The following is a 16391-nucleotide window of genomic DNA, read 5'->3' as shown; positions in this document are numbered from 1 at the left end:
GTCTTCAGACATAAACCCCGGAGTAACACCGCGATACAGGAAATCATTCCGATAATATTTCACCACTTATTTTAATTTAAAGTTTTATATATTGCGATTATTTATTTTGATATTCCGCAATAAATTATTTATCATTGTGTCGAAGACTCGAGACTTCCAGATCGCATCTTATAATTTTATATCTACTGTAATCCCTATTCTATTAAATTTCTTAAATAATTTAATCTGCTTGTATTGTTTCTCGAGTCAATATGAGTATAAGCGATTAAGTTCCCTTTCTTATTGGTTATTCGCTCTTCTATTTAAGCACTATCATTTATAATTAAAATTCTATATAATTATAAAGTTATTCTAATTCCTTTTCAAATTAACTTGCATAATAGCTTTGTTTATCAACCTAGTTTTTTCTGGATTTAGCCTGGGCACAAGCCATGAAGTTTTCCTTTTTGATTTTTACCTTTTCGTTTAATTATTGTATGCGATTAATATTAATAATTATTAGTCTAAATATTTATCATTATCAGTGTAATTATTCATTTACATTTATCGAAGAAACAGTTTTTCAGCAACCAGTTCTTTTCAGGTTTTTCAGGAGCTGGCCTGGGGAAAAGCCACATAGTACCCTTTCTTATTAGTCTTTCCAATTTTTATATAATTATTATTAGAAATTAATTAACATTTTATAAAATTACCGTGATTTCGCAGTTATTCAATTCCCTTTCATATTTAACTGATTACATAGTTTCATGAACTTGTGGTTTTTCCAGAGCCAGTCGGTTCGCATCCCATTAAGTCCCTTTTCTTCAAAATGACTGGAATTGCCCACTTCTGAACAGGTGTAGGTCGGGTATATCCAGATTTCTTTATATTAGCTAATATTATTGAACACCATCTGGCAGCTCAAAAGAATCAATTCCACTAGGAAGGTCTTCGCCTGTTGCCTATAAAATCCAATACAAGGAGGATTGATAATTTAACTTAGAATATAACAATATTCTAGACTAGACAATATTCTAGACATCTAGAGTTACTCAGTTAGAATTTTGTCATGAGTATCATAAGAACGTTTACTTTGAAATAAAAGAGAATGAAGTCACTAGTATTAGGGGAGGAGGGGTCTTACTTATACTTACAAAAAAGCAATGGAAAAAAGTCACAATAATTAACAGCTAAATTAGTAATATAAGTCACATGAGAAACTTAGTACTTAAATTCGAAATAATTACTTATATAAGTACTTAAAAGTTAAAAATTTACATTTTTGTAACAATTTGTTCATCCAAAGTAAAACTAAGACCATTAAAATCGTCAAGATGCTCCTTTTTTAACAGTTTTTAATATAAACTTACAAACCAGAGCTTTTTTTGGAGACGAGGTCGTGAAGGGTGAATAATCCTAGAAGCAACATGTGATGACACGAAAAGAATGTAGGTTTTCAATTTAGGTAACAGCCTATATGAAAAATTCCTTCCTCTTAACAGTTTGGACCTGTGCACAACTGGGCATATAATTATATAACAAACAGCTGGAACAGGGGCGTTATTTCGTCAAAATCCTCGGGGGGGGGGGTCAAAGCTGGAGCCAATTTTCCTAACTCAAGTGATAGTGACAGTAAAAACTAAAAAATAAGCCGTTTGGTACCAGAAATGTACTATTTAGTACTTGGAGGGGCAGTTACCTCCTGCCACATAGAAAATTACGCCCCTAAGCTCCAACTCATGAAAAGAGGAAATAAAAGGCCTTTAGATAATTCAAGTCTCGGATTCTTATTTGCTTCGCATTAAATGCTTAGGAGCAGAAAAAATACAGTAATAATAAAGAAACGATGCAAATAGGTCATAACTTTGGGGATGTTCCCTTAGGACCTTGATTAATTTTAGAGAACAATTTTCATATAAATGACGCATAAAAAATCCAAACGTCAAATGTTTTACTAATTTTCTACACCGTAAAATAGTATAAAATTGAATTTATTTTGAGAAAGAGAATAAAGTCTTTATTTTCACTGAGCGAAGCGAAGTACAGGTCCCAAAAAGACTAACCTTGGCTGCTACATTTGAAAATCTGCTAAAATTTATTCCGGCAGTAGTTCGTCGGTGAAAAACGAGCTCATCGGTTTCTTCCTCCTCATCTGGAATATAGGTTACTCGACCACGCTCTGGCTCGGTCGTCTCACTAGCTGATTACGAATCATCCAATGGCCCTTTTCTACCACCACGAACCCTTCCCCCACGGCCTCTTCTACCACGAAATCTGGAACTTGTCCAATCATCAACTCACTAAAAAAAAGAGTATTAACAAGAAATTCAAATAATAAATAAGGTTTAAAATATTCTTAATAACATTACAGCCGCCTTATGGTAATCGTAAATAGGCTACAAAAAAAAATGACTTTTTGAAATCTGTGAAGTTTCTAAAATATGTGTGTTTTTACGATGTTCCTGCATTATCCAATATTCGCCTGTACCAATGAATTTATCTTATGCACGGTTGGAAATTCCCTCACATAACTTCAATTGTCGAAGCATAGGCATCAAGATGAAGTCTTTTTCAACATTTACCCATGGCCTAATTTTTTTCGTTCCTAGCTAAATAGACGAACTCTTTCTTTCATAAGGAGGTAGGAGGAGGTCAGAACCCCAAAACAATGTGAGTAATATAGAAAGCACCCGAATTTACTAAAGAAATCTTAAATAGTTTCCTGATTTAGGTAAGATTTGTATTGTTACTATCCAATCATACAGAATTGCCACCCGGTGAAAAAAGAAAACACTAGATTTTCGTGATTTATTGGTGGAATTAGTAATTTTCTTCAATAATCAGGTCATTTATGTTCTGATTTAGTGATTTTTTTTTGTTGTTGAGGCTATTTCAAAAAATTTTCAAAAATATTACAACATACTTGTAATAAACAGTCCCAACAATAATGAAAGATAAACTTCTAACCAGCGAAGCAAGCGCAGACACCTCAGCAAAGGTCTTTGCTATACCATCTTTGCTACAACAGGTTTGGTTTAAAAGTACCAAAAGAAACGATACTATATAAGCTTTTAAAACAGAAAAGCTTAAAATGAAAGCCATGGAGATCAGAGAAAACATATGCATAAAATCAAACTAAAAAGTGACTGAACATAAAAACAGAGAATCAAAATAGCCGAAGTCTGAAGCTGAAAGTACAAAGAAAAAGAAAAGAAGCCTTAAGCACAAACAAAAAGAAGAAAAAAAGAAAACATTAAGAGACTGAAAACAAAGATTTAATTGCAAATTTCTATCGAATGTGTTTTTAGTTAGGCGTAATTTTTGTATATTAACAACAGAGGTGTTAATATTTTATCAATAGTAACTATTAAGATTAATAAAATAGTAGAAAATGGCGGGGGGGGGCAGTCATCAAACAAACAGTGGCATATTTTGACTTTTACATTCCAAAATTGAATATCACATTTATAATCAATAACCTAAGAAATCCTGAAAAACTAACTTCAATGATGATAAAACAATTTTTGTAAAAAATGTACTTAGTTCATTTTTATATTGTACGGTTATATTAAAATTGAAGTCTACAAGCTTAAAAGCCCATAAATGTATACATTGATTAAAATTAAATATTATTTGTAAAACACATAAGACGATATTAAATTGAAAACTTATAGCCCCTTGAATAAAAATTTTCTTACGCAAAACCTTTGAAAAATGACAATTATAAATCAGGCGAAACATTCTGCAGGAATTTGCTGACGTAATAAGATTCGGTTGTACAGCCATTCGATTGTACAGCCAGCAACTATGGCTGGGGAATTTCCAGTTATTGCGTAGTAATTGGAAAAATTTTCAAAAGTAGGCGGTGCCACGAGAACTTGTAATGAAATTCATTTGTAATTTGTGTCAGTTATTAAATAACTTTAGAGCTATACACACGTAAAAACTTGTAAGAATTCATCCTTTTAGAAAGCATAGGAAGAGTACTTTATAGAAAAGGATCAGAATATGGGAAATATTACATTTGAAGAATTTATGCTGGAAATGCGAAATGAAATATTCAAGCAAAGAGCCTTCAAAATTTATAATGGTGACCACACATTTAGAAGCCACAATGACGAAGGACGAGAGAAACAGATGTTTAGATTGAGAATGAAAAGTGAACTTTTTGCAGGGACAGTGTATTCTTTGGTAAATGGCACAGGTTTTACACCAAAGAATACTGCTGAGGTTGCTACTACCCAAGAAACGCCGAATCAGCAAGAACAAGGCAAATCAGAGGCAGATTTATCAACAGGAGAATTATTGACTGATGGCCAAATTGCCAAACCGAAAGAACTGAGCTTGTACGAAAGCCTTAGACAAAGGCTTGAAAGACTTCGAGATAAGAATGGACAAATTGCCAAGCAAATTGCAAAAAAAAATAGTATCTATGACAGACTTGGACCTCATGTAAGAATTCAAGAAAAGCATGGCCAAATTACAGGACAAATTAGTATTTATGAAAGACTTGAACCTCCTGTCAGTATTAGAGAAAAGCCTGGCAAAGAGTTTTACAAGAAGTCATCAAAATTGGCTGAGGATGAAAAATTCAATCCCAGCAATTTTAGGAGAAATTACAAACCAAATAGAGCAATACATGCTGGGAAGACTGGTGGTCCAGGTTCTCAACCTCAGATAAAGTTCAATAGAAACAAACAAGTTCGGGGACCAGAAAAAACACCAAGGGCAAATTTGATAAATAAACGCTGTAAGTATGGAAGAGAATGTTATAACGACAAATGTGCATTTATTCATTAGAACAAGTTATAATTTTTCGATCCGACAGATACTAAATTATTTGTTTAATATTTTTTATATTAGTTTGAAAATTTTGAGTTTTTATGGATATCAAAATTGATTATTGCTTAAGCTAGTTTTTAGATTCTTGGTAGTGTTTTTTTATACTATGTTTGTCATTCTTGAAGATGTTATCTTTGTTGTAAATTTTGGATATATAGAGAAAAAGAACATCTTCCCCAATTCGTTTTTGGCACAGAAAAAAGATAATTTTAGCAAAACCAGGCGACAATGAGTGAAGATAGCCTCTTCATGACACCTCTGTCGGTTGAGCAGATAATACTCACTTCAAAGTTAGAGAGGGAGACCTGGGAGCTAGCTAAAACTACCTAAATATATAAATAGGTCTTGAAAAAAAAATTATTTCACTATTAGCTAACTCAAACATGGGCACCCACATTTAGGATCGTGAGAGGCCAATCCTCCCTTCTATCCCTTTTTAAGAATGTTGCCATTATCTGACAATGAGGTAGCCCTCTAAAAATTTTTAAGTGATATCTGGGTTTAAATATTTTTACAAAGTTGAAAGTTGTTCCCATGTAAAACTCTCATATGGAGAATTTCTTCCATGTTAGATCCCCCCATTCCATGGATGGGGGGAGAATCGGTTTCCCCAAAAAGACAGATTCAATAGTAGTTTCCAAACATATTATACAAACCACACACTATACAATCCCCATCCTAACCATAATAGTTGTTCTACAGTCCTGTTGGCTGAAAGTCTGAACGACAAAAGGTACATTAGCAAGTTTTCCCAAGGGGCTGGTTATCATTATAAGCTATTGAAAACTTGCAGTTTGACTATGGATCTGATTGAAAATCGGTCCAGATCAGAAAATCGGAGAATCAGTCCAGGGGATAACAGTGCAGTTATTTTAATATCCTTGGTAGTTTAAGAGGTATAGGAAGAGAATTTTGTAACTTACAGCCTTCTCCAAAAACTGTGGGTGTTTGTTATATCACCAAATGAATAGTTATTAGACGTTTTAACTATGCTGAACAAAATGACTATAAAATATAGATCAGACGACTTCGAAGGGGGGAGTTGTTTGAGGACAGGTGTTGTAGTTCACCATAAGACAGCAAAATGTTGGGGTCAATACTACACCCTAGAGTTGAGGGCAAGAGATTTAAGCTACGTCTTGGTTTATATGTCTATACGACCTGGTTATATTAGGTTTATATGTAATGGGTGGCCATATGAACTTCACAGATGGCTCATTTGATTGAAAATTTAAAGTTCTAGTTACTTATGAGTCAAACGTAATCAAGAGAAAATCTACCCCCCCCCCCCTCTTACTCCAAAATGTATCCAATCAAAATTTTGAGATAGATAGCTTATTTGAAACAGTCTCAGCAGTTATATTAAAAAAAAAAGATTAAAGATCATATTACAAAAACTCCAGGGATAATACTGCCCCCATGAGCCCAGGGCATACAAGGATTTTTATAGAAGGGATGGTAGTATAAGCTTTGGAGGGGGCTCATTCAACTGTAAATCGGAATTTTTAACACCCTTTTCCAAGTCAAAAGTTACTGGAGGGCAATTAGCCCCCCCCCCCCAACCCAAGGCCCTTTTTTGCCCAAATGCATCTGGTCAAAATTTGAATAAAGGATTACCAGAAATTCAGAAGAATTTCATATTTTGGGGATAAGAGTCCCTGTGCCTGTTCCTATTTGTGCAGCCCTGCCAGTACATACCTGTTTTCATTGTGAACTAGTGTTTTATTGTTCTGAATATAAACAACTTATACAGAAAAAAGTAAAAAAAATTGAAAACTGATGCATTTTGCAATTATAATTTGCCAAACAGGGCATCAATCTGCTGGGCTACCAAAGGGTTATGATCAGAATTATAAACTGGAAATTATATTTTTAGTGTGAGAAAATCTTGCCAGGTGACACACATAAAAAATGCTACTTTTTATAAAGTTGCCAAGATGACTAGAGTAAGAATATTCCAACCCCCTCCAAACAACAAAGTTTGAAGCCTTATTTAAACCTCATCTCATATTTAATTTTTGTATTGAATCAGAATTTGTCTTAAAATCCACTTCACTATAAAATTCTAATACAAATATTTAGCACCATTTATCAAAAATTATGAATTCTTGATTATATTAATTAAATTAATTAATTTCAATAGTATAATTACAAAATATAAAAATATTTGAACGATATTATTCAATCAATTATATTATTATTCAATTATAGTACCTCATATTATTATTTTGACTATATTATTATTGTTACCTCAGATCATACTCATAAAAATGATAAAATTTGAATTAGACAGAAATTTCCATCTTATTTCTTTCTTTTTTTTTATTATTATTTATGTTCAATTAATTTTAAGCACAAATGAAAAGGCAGTTGGGTCTAAGAAACTATTTTTATATAGGCTAATTTAAAACCATAGTTTTATTGATTTATAGTTTGACACAAAGGCTTATCTTTGTGTATAGAGACACAAAGGCTTATCTCTATAACTTTCCCAAGTCATCCCCAAAGACATTGTTTATTACCTTGAAGGAGGTAGCAGCCACCATGGAAAAAGTGTGGTAGCATCTTGTGGGAGATTCTTCAGGAAATTTTGAAATTTGTTGGCAGAATTGGCAGCTTTTGGAATTCTGTCAAATTCTGCTACTGACAGTTTTGGAATCTTTTCTTTAACTGGGTATCAGCATAATTAAGTTTTTGAAACACTGTCTAGAGATTTATGAACTAAAAGAAAAGATTATAGCTGTTGGTTAAGCTTTACAATAAATACATAATATGTCATTCTGCAACATACAGGACACTTTTTAGTGCTTTTTGGTACTTTTTTATCTTGAGCGAAACTGAGACACTGTGGAGTCTGAAAAGGACACTTAAAAATATATATATGTAATAATAATAATAATAAGGATACGGCATTATACTTTACAATCCCTACAGGTGGTACTGATCTCCGTTTCTTGGCCCTTCAGGCAGGAAGTGCAATGGGGGGTTGGGGGCCAACCATCCTGTCCTTTTGCACACCCTTCCTGACTTTAAAAATAAACAACACTTTTTGAATTTTTTCAGATCAAAAGTTTTAAATAAAATTAAGTTGCATTTTTAAAAATCAACAAGTTTCTCATTAGCAACCCATGCTTCCCCAGGAAAGAACAACAATTTTTGATAAGTGAATATGAACATACATTTATGCAGCAATGATTAACATCTTAATAACCTTTCCATCTTAAATTTGATGATCAGGAAGAACACACATTTTGTCTGAATAAGGGTAATATTTTCATAAGCAAAAATCATATTTGCACTGACCACAAAAAAAAAAAAAAAAATCCTACAGTCCCTCAGTGCTTTGTTTTAGTTTGGCGACATAACTTAGAAATTGTGTAAATTCAACTCAGTTTTGATAATCATTTAAAGATTTCCTAAATAGACTCATATATCAGTTTCTTCCTTTTGCTGTTGGGTTGACCAACGCCCAACGTTCTAAAATTGAAAGCATTCAAAAAAGAGCAATAAAAATTATACTGGGGACATCTTATACTACTTGATGAATGTTTGGCTAGACTTGAACTTACTACAATGGTATCATGACATCACATCCTTACCATGAACTTTGGGTGCAAGTGCCTTAGTTCGGACAATCATTGACCTCTTCTTCCCCCTTTAAAGAAAATCCCCCAATCCTTCCTAATACAAGACTTAATGTTTGTAGAGCTCCAAATACCCAACTCGACTTGTGTCCCCAATTGTTGACCATGAGGTACAACAACTCTTTTGTTCCCTATTTTGATAATCGATTTAACTTTGTAATTATGTTTATCCCTTAAAATTTGTTTTATCATTGTAATTGTTCTGACTTGCTTATTCTAGCTTGTGTGCTATTTTAGCCAATAAATAACATTATTATTATTATTAAAATTGTATAAAAATATTAAAAAAGTGTATTTACAATTTAATTGAACTGTCAGCATCAAGGAAGAAGAAAACAGCATAATACTGTAAAATTTATTTATCCAACTCAATCATTGAAAATCAGTACTTGTAGATTATATAACAATAAACAATGGATTTATTGTAAAACAGTAAGTTTGAAAACAATGTATTAAGCTTTTTTTATACCAAAAAAAAAAGAAATATTTTGGTCATTTTCAAGACTTCAAAAAGGCTTAAATTTGAATTTGTGATAGAAGTGATTATTATATTCATAAAGAGCTTAAAAAAGCATCAAGATGAATGTTTGCCATAAAACCATATTTGCACTGATCAGAAAAAAAAAAATCCTACAGTCCCTCAGTGCTTTGTTTTAGTTTGGCAACATAACTTAAAAAATTGTGTAAATTCAACTCAGTTTTTATAATCATTTAAAGATTTCCTAAATAGACTCATATATCAGTTTCTTCCTTTTGCTGTTGGGTTGACCAATGCCCAATGTTCTAAAATTGAAAGCATTCAAAAAAGAGCAATAAAAATTATACTGGGGACATCCTATACTACTATACTGTTTCAATTATTCAAATTCTTAATTTAATTATATTTATTGAATACCTAAGTTTAATAATTAAATTATAAAAGTTAGAAAAACTCAGAAGTGCAATTTTTAATGAAAAAATCTACATGTGCAGTTTTGTAGTTTTTGCTAAAAGAAACTGCCGAATTAAACTGCCGAATTTATTCTGCGGCTTTTGTGATTCAGGGGTCATTCTTAAGGAATTGGGACAAAATGTAAGCTTTAGTGTAAAGAGCAAGGCATTGACAAGGGGGTGAACCCCCTCATATACATAATAAAAACATACAAGAGCAAAACTAAAAACATGCATTAATTCAAAGATGTTCAGAAATTAAATAAAAGAAACAAGCTTTTTTAACTGAAAGTAAGGAGCAAAATTAAACTTAAATCAAACAGAAATTACTCCAAATATGTAAGGGGATTTTCCTCTTCAATGCCCAGCTCTTTACACTAAAGATTTTACTGTTTTAAAAAGTAGAGTTAAGAAAAAGAGTCAAGCTTTAGCTTAAAAAATGGGGCGTTGAGGAGGAAAATCCCTTTACATACATGGAGTAATTTCTGTTCGTTTTAAGTTTTAATGTTGCTCCTTACTTTCAGTTGAAGAAAACTTTTTTTATTTAATCTCTTATTGAAACCATCTGCACCATGTTTAAGGTCAGGTACCATTTGTCCATTTTAGTAGATAAATTTTAATTAAAGTATATTAGTCAAAGACTGTGCACTGAGGATTTTACCCAACCCTAGGTTAACAATAACCTATACATTAGCCCATGAGAACATCAAGAGGATGTCTGATGTCATATTATTGACTTACAAATAGAGTGAATATTCATTTTGATGCTTATTTAAACTCTTTATGAATATAATAATCACTTCTATCATAAATTCAAATTTAAGCCTTTTTGAAGTCTTGAAAAGTACCAAAATATTTCTAGTTTTCTTTTTGTATAAAAAAAAAAGGTTAAAACATTATTTTTAAACTTACTGTTTTGCAATAAATCCATTTTTATTGTTATATAATCCACAAGCACTGATTTTCAATGATTAAGTTGGATAAATAAATTTTACAGTATTATGCTGTTTTCTTCTTCCTTGATGCTGACTGTTCAATTAAATTATAAATACACTTTTCAATTTTAATAACAATGATAATGTGATTTATTGGCTAAAATAGCACACAAGCTAGAATAAGCAAGTCAGAACAATTACAATGATAAAACAAATGTTAAGGGATAAGTGTAATTACAAAGTTAAATCAATTATTGAAATGGGAAACCAAATGGGGAACAAAAGAGTTTTTGTACCTCATGGTCAACATTTGGGGACACAAGTTGAGTTGGGCATTTGGAGCTATACAAACATTAAGTCTTGTAATAGGAAGGATTGGGGGATTCTCTTTAAAGGGTGAAGAAGAGGTCAATGATGGTCAGAACTAAGGCACTTGCACCCAAAGTTCAAGGTAAGGATGTGATGTCATGATTCCAATGTAGTAAGTTCAAGTCTAGCCATACCTTCATCAAGTAGTATAGGATGTCCCCGGTATAATTTTTATTGCCCTTTTTTGAATGCTTTCAATTTTAGTACATTGGGTGTTGGTCAACCCAGGGTGCCAGATAGGGCAAGCATATTCAAGACAGGGTTACATAAAAACAATAAATTATTGTAAGGTTCTGGATAGATTTGGAGAACTGCTTGAGAAGAGAGAAAGATTTAAGGATAAAACTACCAGACTTGAATAAGTGAAAAGTGTGGGACTTCTGTTTAAGGTCATTGTCCAACTGCACACCAAGCAGTTTAACTGTATTTAAATTTGGCATGCAAAGGTAATTATTGATTGAGGGTATATTTTTTTAAAAGGAGAATAGCATTAAACTGCTTATAGGTATGCTTAGGTTGATTTTAACATTGTTAAGATCATTCTTTAAGTTGTTAGTGAGTGAGTCAAGTTTAACAACTCAGTTGCAATCCCAAAAACAAAAGAGGAAACAATGCAACTTCTCTGTAAGTGATAGGAAGGGAAGTTTTCTACATGGCATCAGACTTCCACCAAACAAAGCCATCATGTTCATCACATTCTATTTGACTGACATGAGGGGCATTGTTTGATAATTCTAGAACTTGGGATTAGCACAAAAACAACTCTGGACTGGAGGTCAATGTCTAGTTAGGTGCTTGAGCATTGGGTAGGATGCCAAAAACCAATAGGAGCTGAGGCTGTTGTTGTTGAAATAGACGAAAGTTTGGTACAACTGATATATAATCAGGGAAGGATACTCAGCCAGGTTTGGGTATTGAGAGGGTGAGCAAGAGAAGTTTATAATTCCTCTTTTAAATGGTGGTGAGATTCTCAAAAGGAATAAAGAAACTCTAATCCCTCTCATTCAAAGATACATAAGGTTGGGTTCAATAACTATGAGCAACTGCCAGGCAGCATAATCCAGTTTGTCACTCATCACCAGATAAATCACTCCAACAACTTTGTAGACCCTGAAGATGTGACCATCCACACGCAATGAATTGAGAGGCTATGGTGCTCTCTGAAGAAGAATTGCAAAAGGTCAGGGACAAGGAGTCTCTACTTGAGGCAGTACATTGATAGATTTCTCTTAGTTGAAACCTATGAGCCAGAAAAGTGCCTACATTCTTTTTTAATTGAAGCTAAAAAGCTTTACCCCCCCCCCTGGGTCAGAACCCTCACCTTCTTGAGTAGTGGAGGTTGAAGCCAAGCAAGAAGCATATTCTGATGAGGATTCAGATGAAGGGGGTATCCAACTAGTTTTAATTTCTAAGATTTTTCAACTGCAATAAAAAAGGTTTTTTTTTCACTTTAAAATTATTGTTTCATTTAATTTTTTTTCCAGTTTTTCTGTTTTCATTAAAACCATACTATGTTTTTCATGTTTTTCTGCATTAACTATCATAATATTGAACAAATTTTGGCACTGAGAAAGTGTAATATATTTTTTGTTGGAAATACATCCTTTGATTGAACATTTGGAGCTGAGGAAGAAAAAAATTGCAGAATATGTACAATTTATTTTTCCAACTTAATTGTGGAAAATAAAAGCTTATGGCTTATATAACAATAAAAAATGAATTTACAATAAAACAGCAAGTTTGAATCAAATCTTTTAAGCCTTTTTTATGCAAAAAAACTAGAAATATTTTGGTCATTTTCAAGAGCTCAAAACAGGCTTAAATTTGAATTTTCAATAGAAGCAATTACTATATTTGTAAAGAGCTTTAAAAGGCATCAAGTGGTATGTTCACTTTATTTGTAAGTCAATAATATGAACAAAGAAAAATTTACTGCCTGCTCAAGCAGAGGCTAGTCTCACACAAATAAGGTTCAGAAATGACTTTGGCCAAGATAAGAAGTAAATTATGCATTTAAAGAAAAAGACACCCAGTACTCAGAGAGTGACTAAACTTTGGCAGAGATCTTGATTAAAATGCATCCTTCAAAAAATGGGACAATAGCCTCTAATCTAGGACACTATGTTTAGGTAGTTAGAATTGGCAGTAGCACTTTACTTTCATCACAAGCTGTCTAAACTGGAAACTATGCTGCATACTTTCTATGCTAAAGTAATTAGAAATGCTAATTATAGAAGTGCATCCATTTTTTGTGACCCTCCTCCTCTGTGGGGCAAACTAAAAATGCATAAAGTGGGCAGGGTTTTGAAGATGAGGGAAATGTTGGATTTGTACAATATGAATCAAATTATATTTTAAATTCTAATTCCATTCATCACTGGTAATTTCTGTATAGTAGGAAGTTGAAAGATCAATTAAAAAACTCATGCTTCTATTAATGCTAATGTCCAATATGGTTCACTTTCAAGTTTAAATTAGCAAGCTATTTCTAAACAATTGCAATAGTAGCTGTTGTGACATTGGCCTGTGACAAAATTTGAACCAACAAATCCATGCAATTAGTTAAATCTTAAAAAAGGTAGGCAGTACAATGTCCAATTTTGCTTACAGGTAACATTACCTAGCCTAAAGAGCAAAGCATATTAGTCCATGAGCCTTGCAGGCAGTGGGGCAAGGTCTGATTGGTTAAGCCTTGTTTGTTATGGTCATGATCTTTCATCATTGTAACCCTATTTTCCCTAGATATTGTAGTTAGTTGAGGGCAAGCTTCAGTGGTGTTGAAAGTTTGAAGGGATGATAGAGCTAGATTCTGATGATTGCATATTGTTTTTACCTTAAAAATTACCTTAAATTGCAGCTTGGAGCAATATAAAGATTATCCATCCTTGTGATGCTCCATGAAAAAAAGAATTTGTTTGGTGTAGACTTTGGTGGCTGTTAGACTAGACTCTTGTGGAGGACTCTGCAGCTTCCCAATTGTAAAGGAACTCCTGGCAGAGCCAGTGGTGTTAAAAGTTTGAAGGGATGATAGAGCTAGATTCTGATGATTGCATATTGTTTTTAGGCTATATATATATATATATATATATATATATATATATATATATATATATATATATATATATATATATATATATATATATATATATATATATATATATATATATATATATATATATATATATATATATATATATATATATAGATATATATATATATATATATATATATATATATATATATATATATATATATATATATATATATATATATATATATATATATCATGAAAAGAGAAATCACCAATGCAAAAGCACACACAAAAAAAAAAAAAAAAAAAAAAAAAAAAAAAAAAAAAAAAAAAAAAAAAAAGGAGACAGAAGGAGAAAAGGAAGACTGTTTTCCTTAATTTAAAGATTAATATAGACCAGCACTTGAATGAGGCCTTAACCCTACTCATCCATACAATCACATAGGTCAAACAGCATAGCCATACACAATCAACCATAAAGAATAATCCATGGACAGGCAGTCATGTGGTCAATAGGTATAAGTTGTCATTTACCAAACAATAGAAAAAATAATATAGACAAATAATTCAGAGGCAACAACCTAACACAAGGGCTAATCAGGAGAATACACTGGCCTATATAGAGTTTTGCCACTTTAAATTCTCTACCCAGCACAGTGTTGTGGCTACCATAGAATATCCATGGCATCCCTGTGTCAGGTATCACCCCCAAAATACATGCCTATGAAAGAAAAAAAAAAAAAAATCATCTTTACCATGTGGCTAATTTTTAAAAAAAATCCACTCAATTAGAAACACAATTCAAAATAAATGGCACTGCAACAACATTTCTTGAACCTCCAAAATTAGTTGAAAATTTCTTTAAGTATTTCTAGATAATTCTTTTGATATTTATTTAAAAGTTTGTTATAATGAAAACAAAATTTTTTAAATTGCCAAGTTAATTTATTTGCAGAAAAACCTCTTGATATCAATTTTTGGCTTAAGATTTTACATCTGTTTTTAAAATCAATATAATTACTACAAATCCTTGCATAACGAAGTAACTGTGAGAAAAATGCTGAATATGTGATATTTGAGTGTATATTACTTTCAGGGAATGGGAAACTAATCACTTCAAAATCAAAATCATCCATTTTATTATACATTTTAAAACTTAATTTATTATTATCACAAATATTAATATTTAAATCTAAGAAATTGGCTCCAACTTTGCCCTTTTCCCAAGGACTTGTCAAAATTACACTAGACCTACTACATGAAAGTGGTTTAACAGAGAATCTACAGAGTACAATTCTTGACCGTATCATAGGCCTATACAGATAGAACATTTAGAGAATAATTACAGTTTGGTTCAATCTGAGTTTAAAATTTTACAAAAGCTGGACCTGGCAAATTCTATGAAAAATCAAGATATTGGATAGCTCACCCAAAACTTTGATAAAACAAATAGATCCTTAAAAATATAAATACTTCTTATAAATTCAAAATTACTTAGGAATTTTGACGGCTTATCGCAAACAAATTCAGATAAATTCCAAAGTATCCTTTTTTGCAGACATACTTTTCGCCATTATCATCTTAAAAATGTAAAGTAAATTTGTGGAAGAAATCCAACGATATGCAGAAGCTGAAGGATGACTCAGACGGCGTTCGTAAAATCGTTCGCAAAGTTCGTAAAGTTGCTTTGTTAACCTCCTGTAAACCTTTACGTCAGCAAGCATTAAAGTTAAACTTTAGTGAACTTTTTTCGTAAAGTTCATAAAGTTGACCAATAGGGAAAGAGTTCCAGAGCAAAACAGATTTGGAAATGTGGAATCAGGAAACTGAAGATATACTGATTTCTCTAGCCCGAGAAAAGCCAACAGGATCTGCATTGAAAACATTCAAAGACATCAGCACTGTTATATACGATCATTTTGGTGAACATTTTACAAGTGAATTGAACACTACTTTTGCTGTTTTGTAACAAGCCTTTTTAAACTACATTCACACCCGAAGCTTTTTATTTCTTTAAGACTTTTACTCCGAAATATGAAATGCTTCAGAAATTTGAATAGTTTGCTGCTCAAAACGCACGTAAAGTACGAGGCTCATATGAGCGGTAAAAACTTTGGAAAATACGCTTTGGAAAAGACTACGAACTTTACGAGCGTCGTCTGAGCCGTCCTTGAGAATTATTTTGAGGCAATAGGTTTTGTTTTTTTGTAGTTAGATATCCATTTGCTCTTTATTTTTCTTGTGTTTGTGTATTCTTTTGTAGTGTGTTTTTTGCTTTTTTATCTTATACTCCATCTGTTTCTTTTGATGGGAAATAAATATATACATATATACATTCAGACGATATGCATCCAAAGGTTCAAAAAGCTCCTAAAACTTCATTTTCTCTGAAAAATATATAAAATATTCTCCTCATCTTTTTGAATCAATCAAAGTTTAAAAACTACTATAGGACTAAATCTTGAAAAAGAAAATTCTTCACTGCAAACAAATACCATCATCCCATTTGCTCGTTTTGAGTTTAAGTCGTTTATTTATTGTAATTTTTGTTCGTTTTGAGTTTTATTCAATTATTGAAGGGTGATTTTTAGGAGTTTTACGTTTGGAAAGTTATTTGACTTTATTTCTGTTCATTTTAGGCTTAGTGGAGCTCTTTACTTT

General features: G+C 32.1%; 1 protein-coding gene and 1 long non-coding RNA gene across 2 annotated transcripts in view; both read right to left on the bottom strand.

The window, feature by feature from the left end:
• LOC136034648 (elongation factor Tu-like) overlaps nt 1–16391 on the bottom strand; it is a 235032-nt gene that overhangs the window by 157671 nt on the left and 60970 nt on the right. The gene's annotated exons all lie outside the window — the stretch shown is intronic.
• On the bottom strand, nt 668–15309 carry LOC136035094 (uncharacterized). Its single transcript, XR_010619330.1, has 3 exons — nt 15225–15309; nt 2043–2279; nt 668–941 (listed from the first exon to the last, which is right to left on the bottom strand). It is a non-coding gene; the product is annotated as an uncharacterized LOC136035094 (long non-coding RNA).

The sequence above is a fragment of the Artemia franciscana genome, chromosome 13 (genome assembly GCF_032884065.1).
Source record: "Artemia franciscana chromosome 13, ASM3288406v1, whole genome shotgun sequence".
NCBI classification, from domain to species: Eukaryota; Metazoa; Arthropoda; class Branchiopoda; order Anostraca; family Artemiidae; genus Artemia; species Artemia franciscana.
The sequence above is the reverse complement of the archived record's forward strand: the minus strand, read 5'-3'. Positions and strand labels throughout refer to the sequence as shown.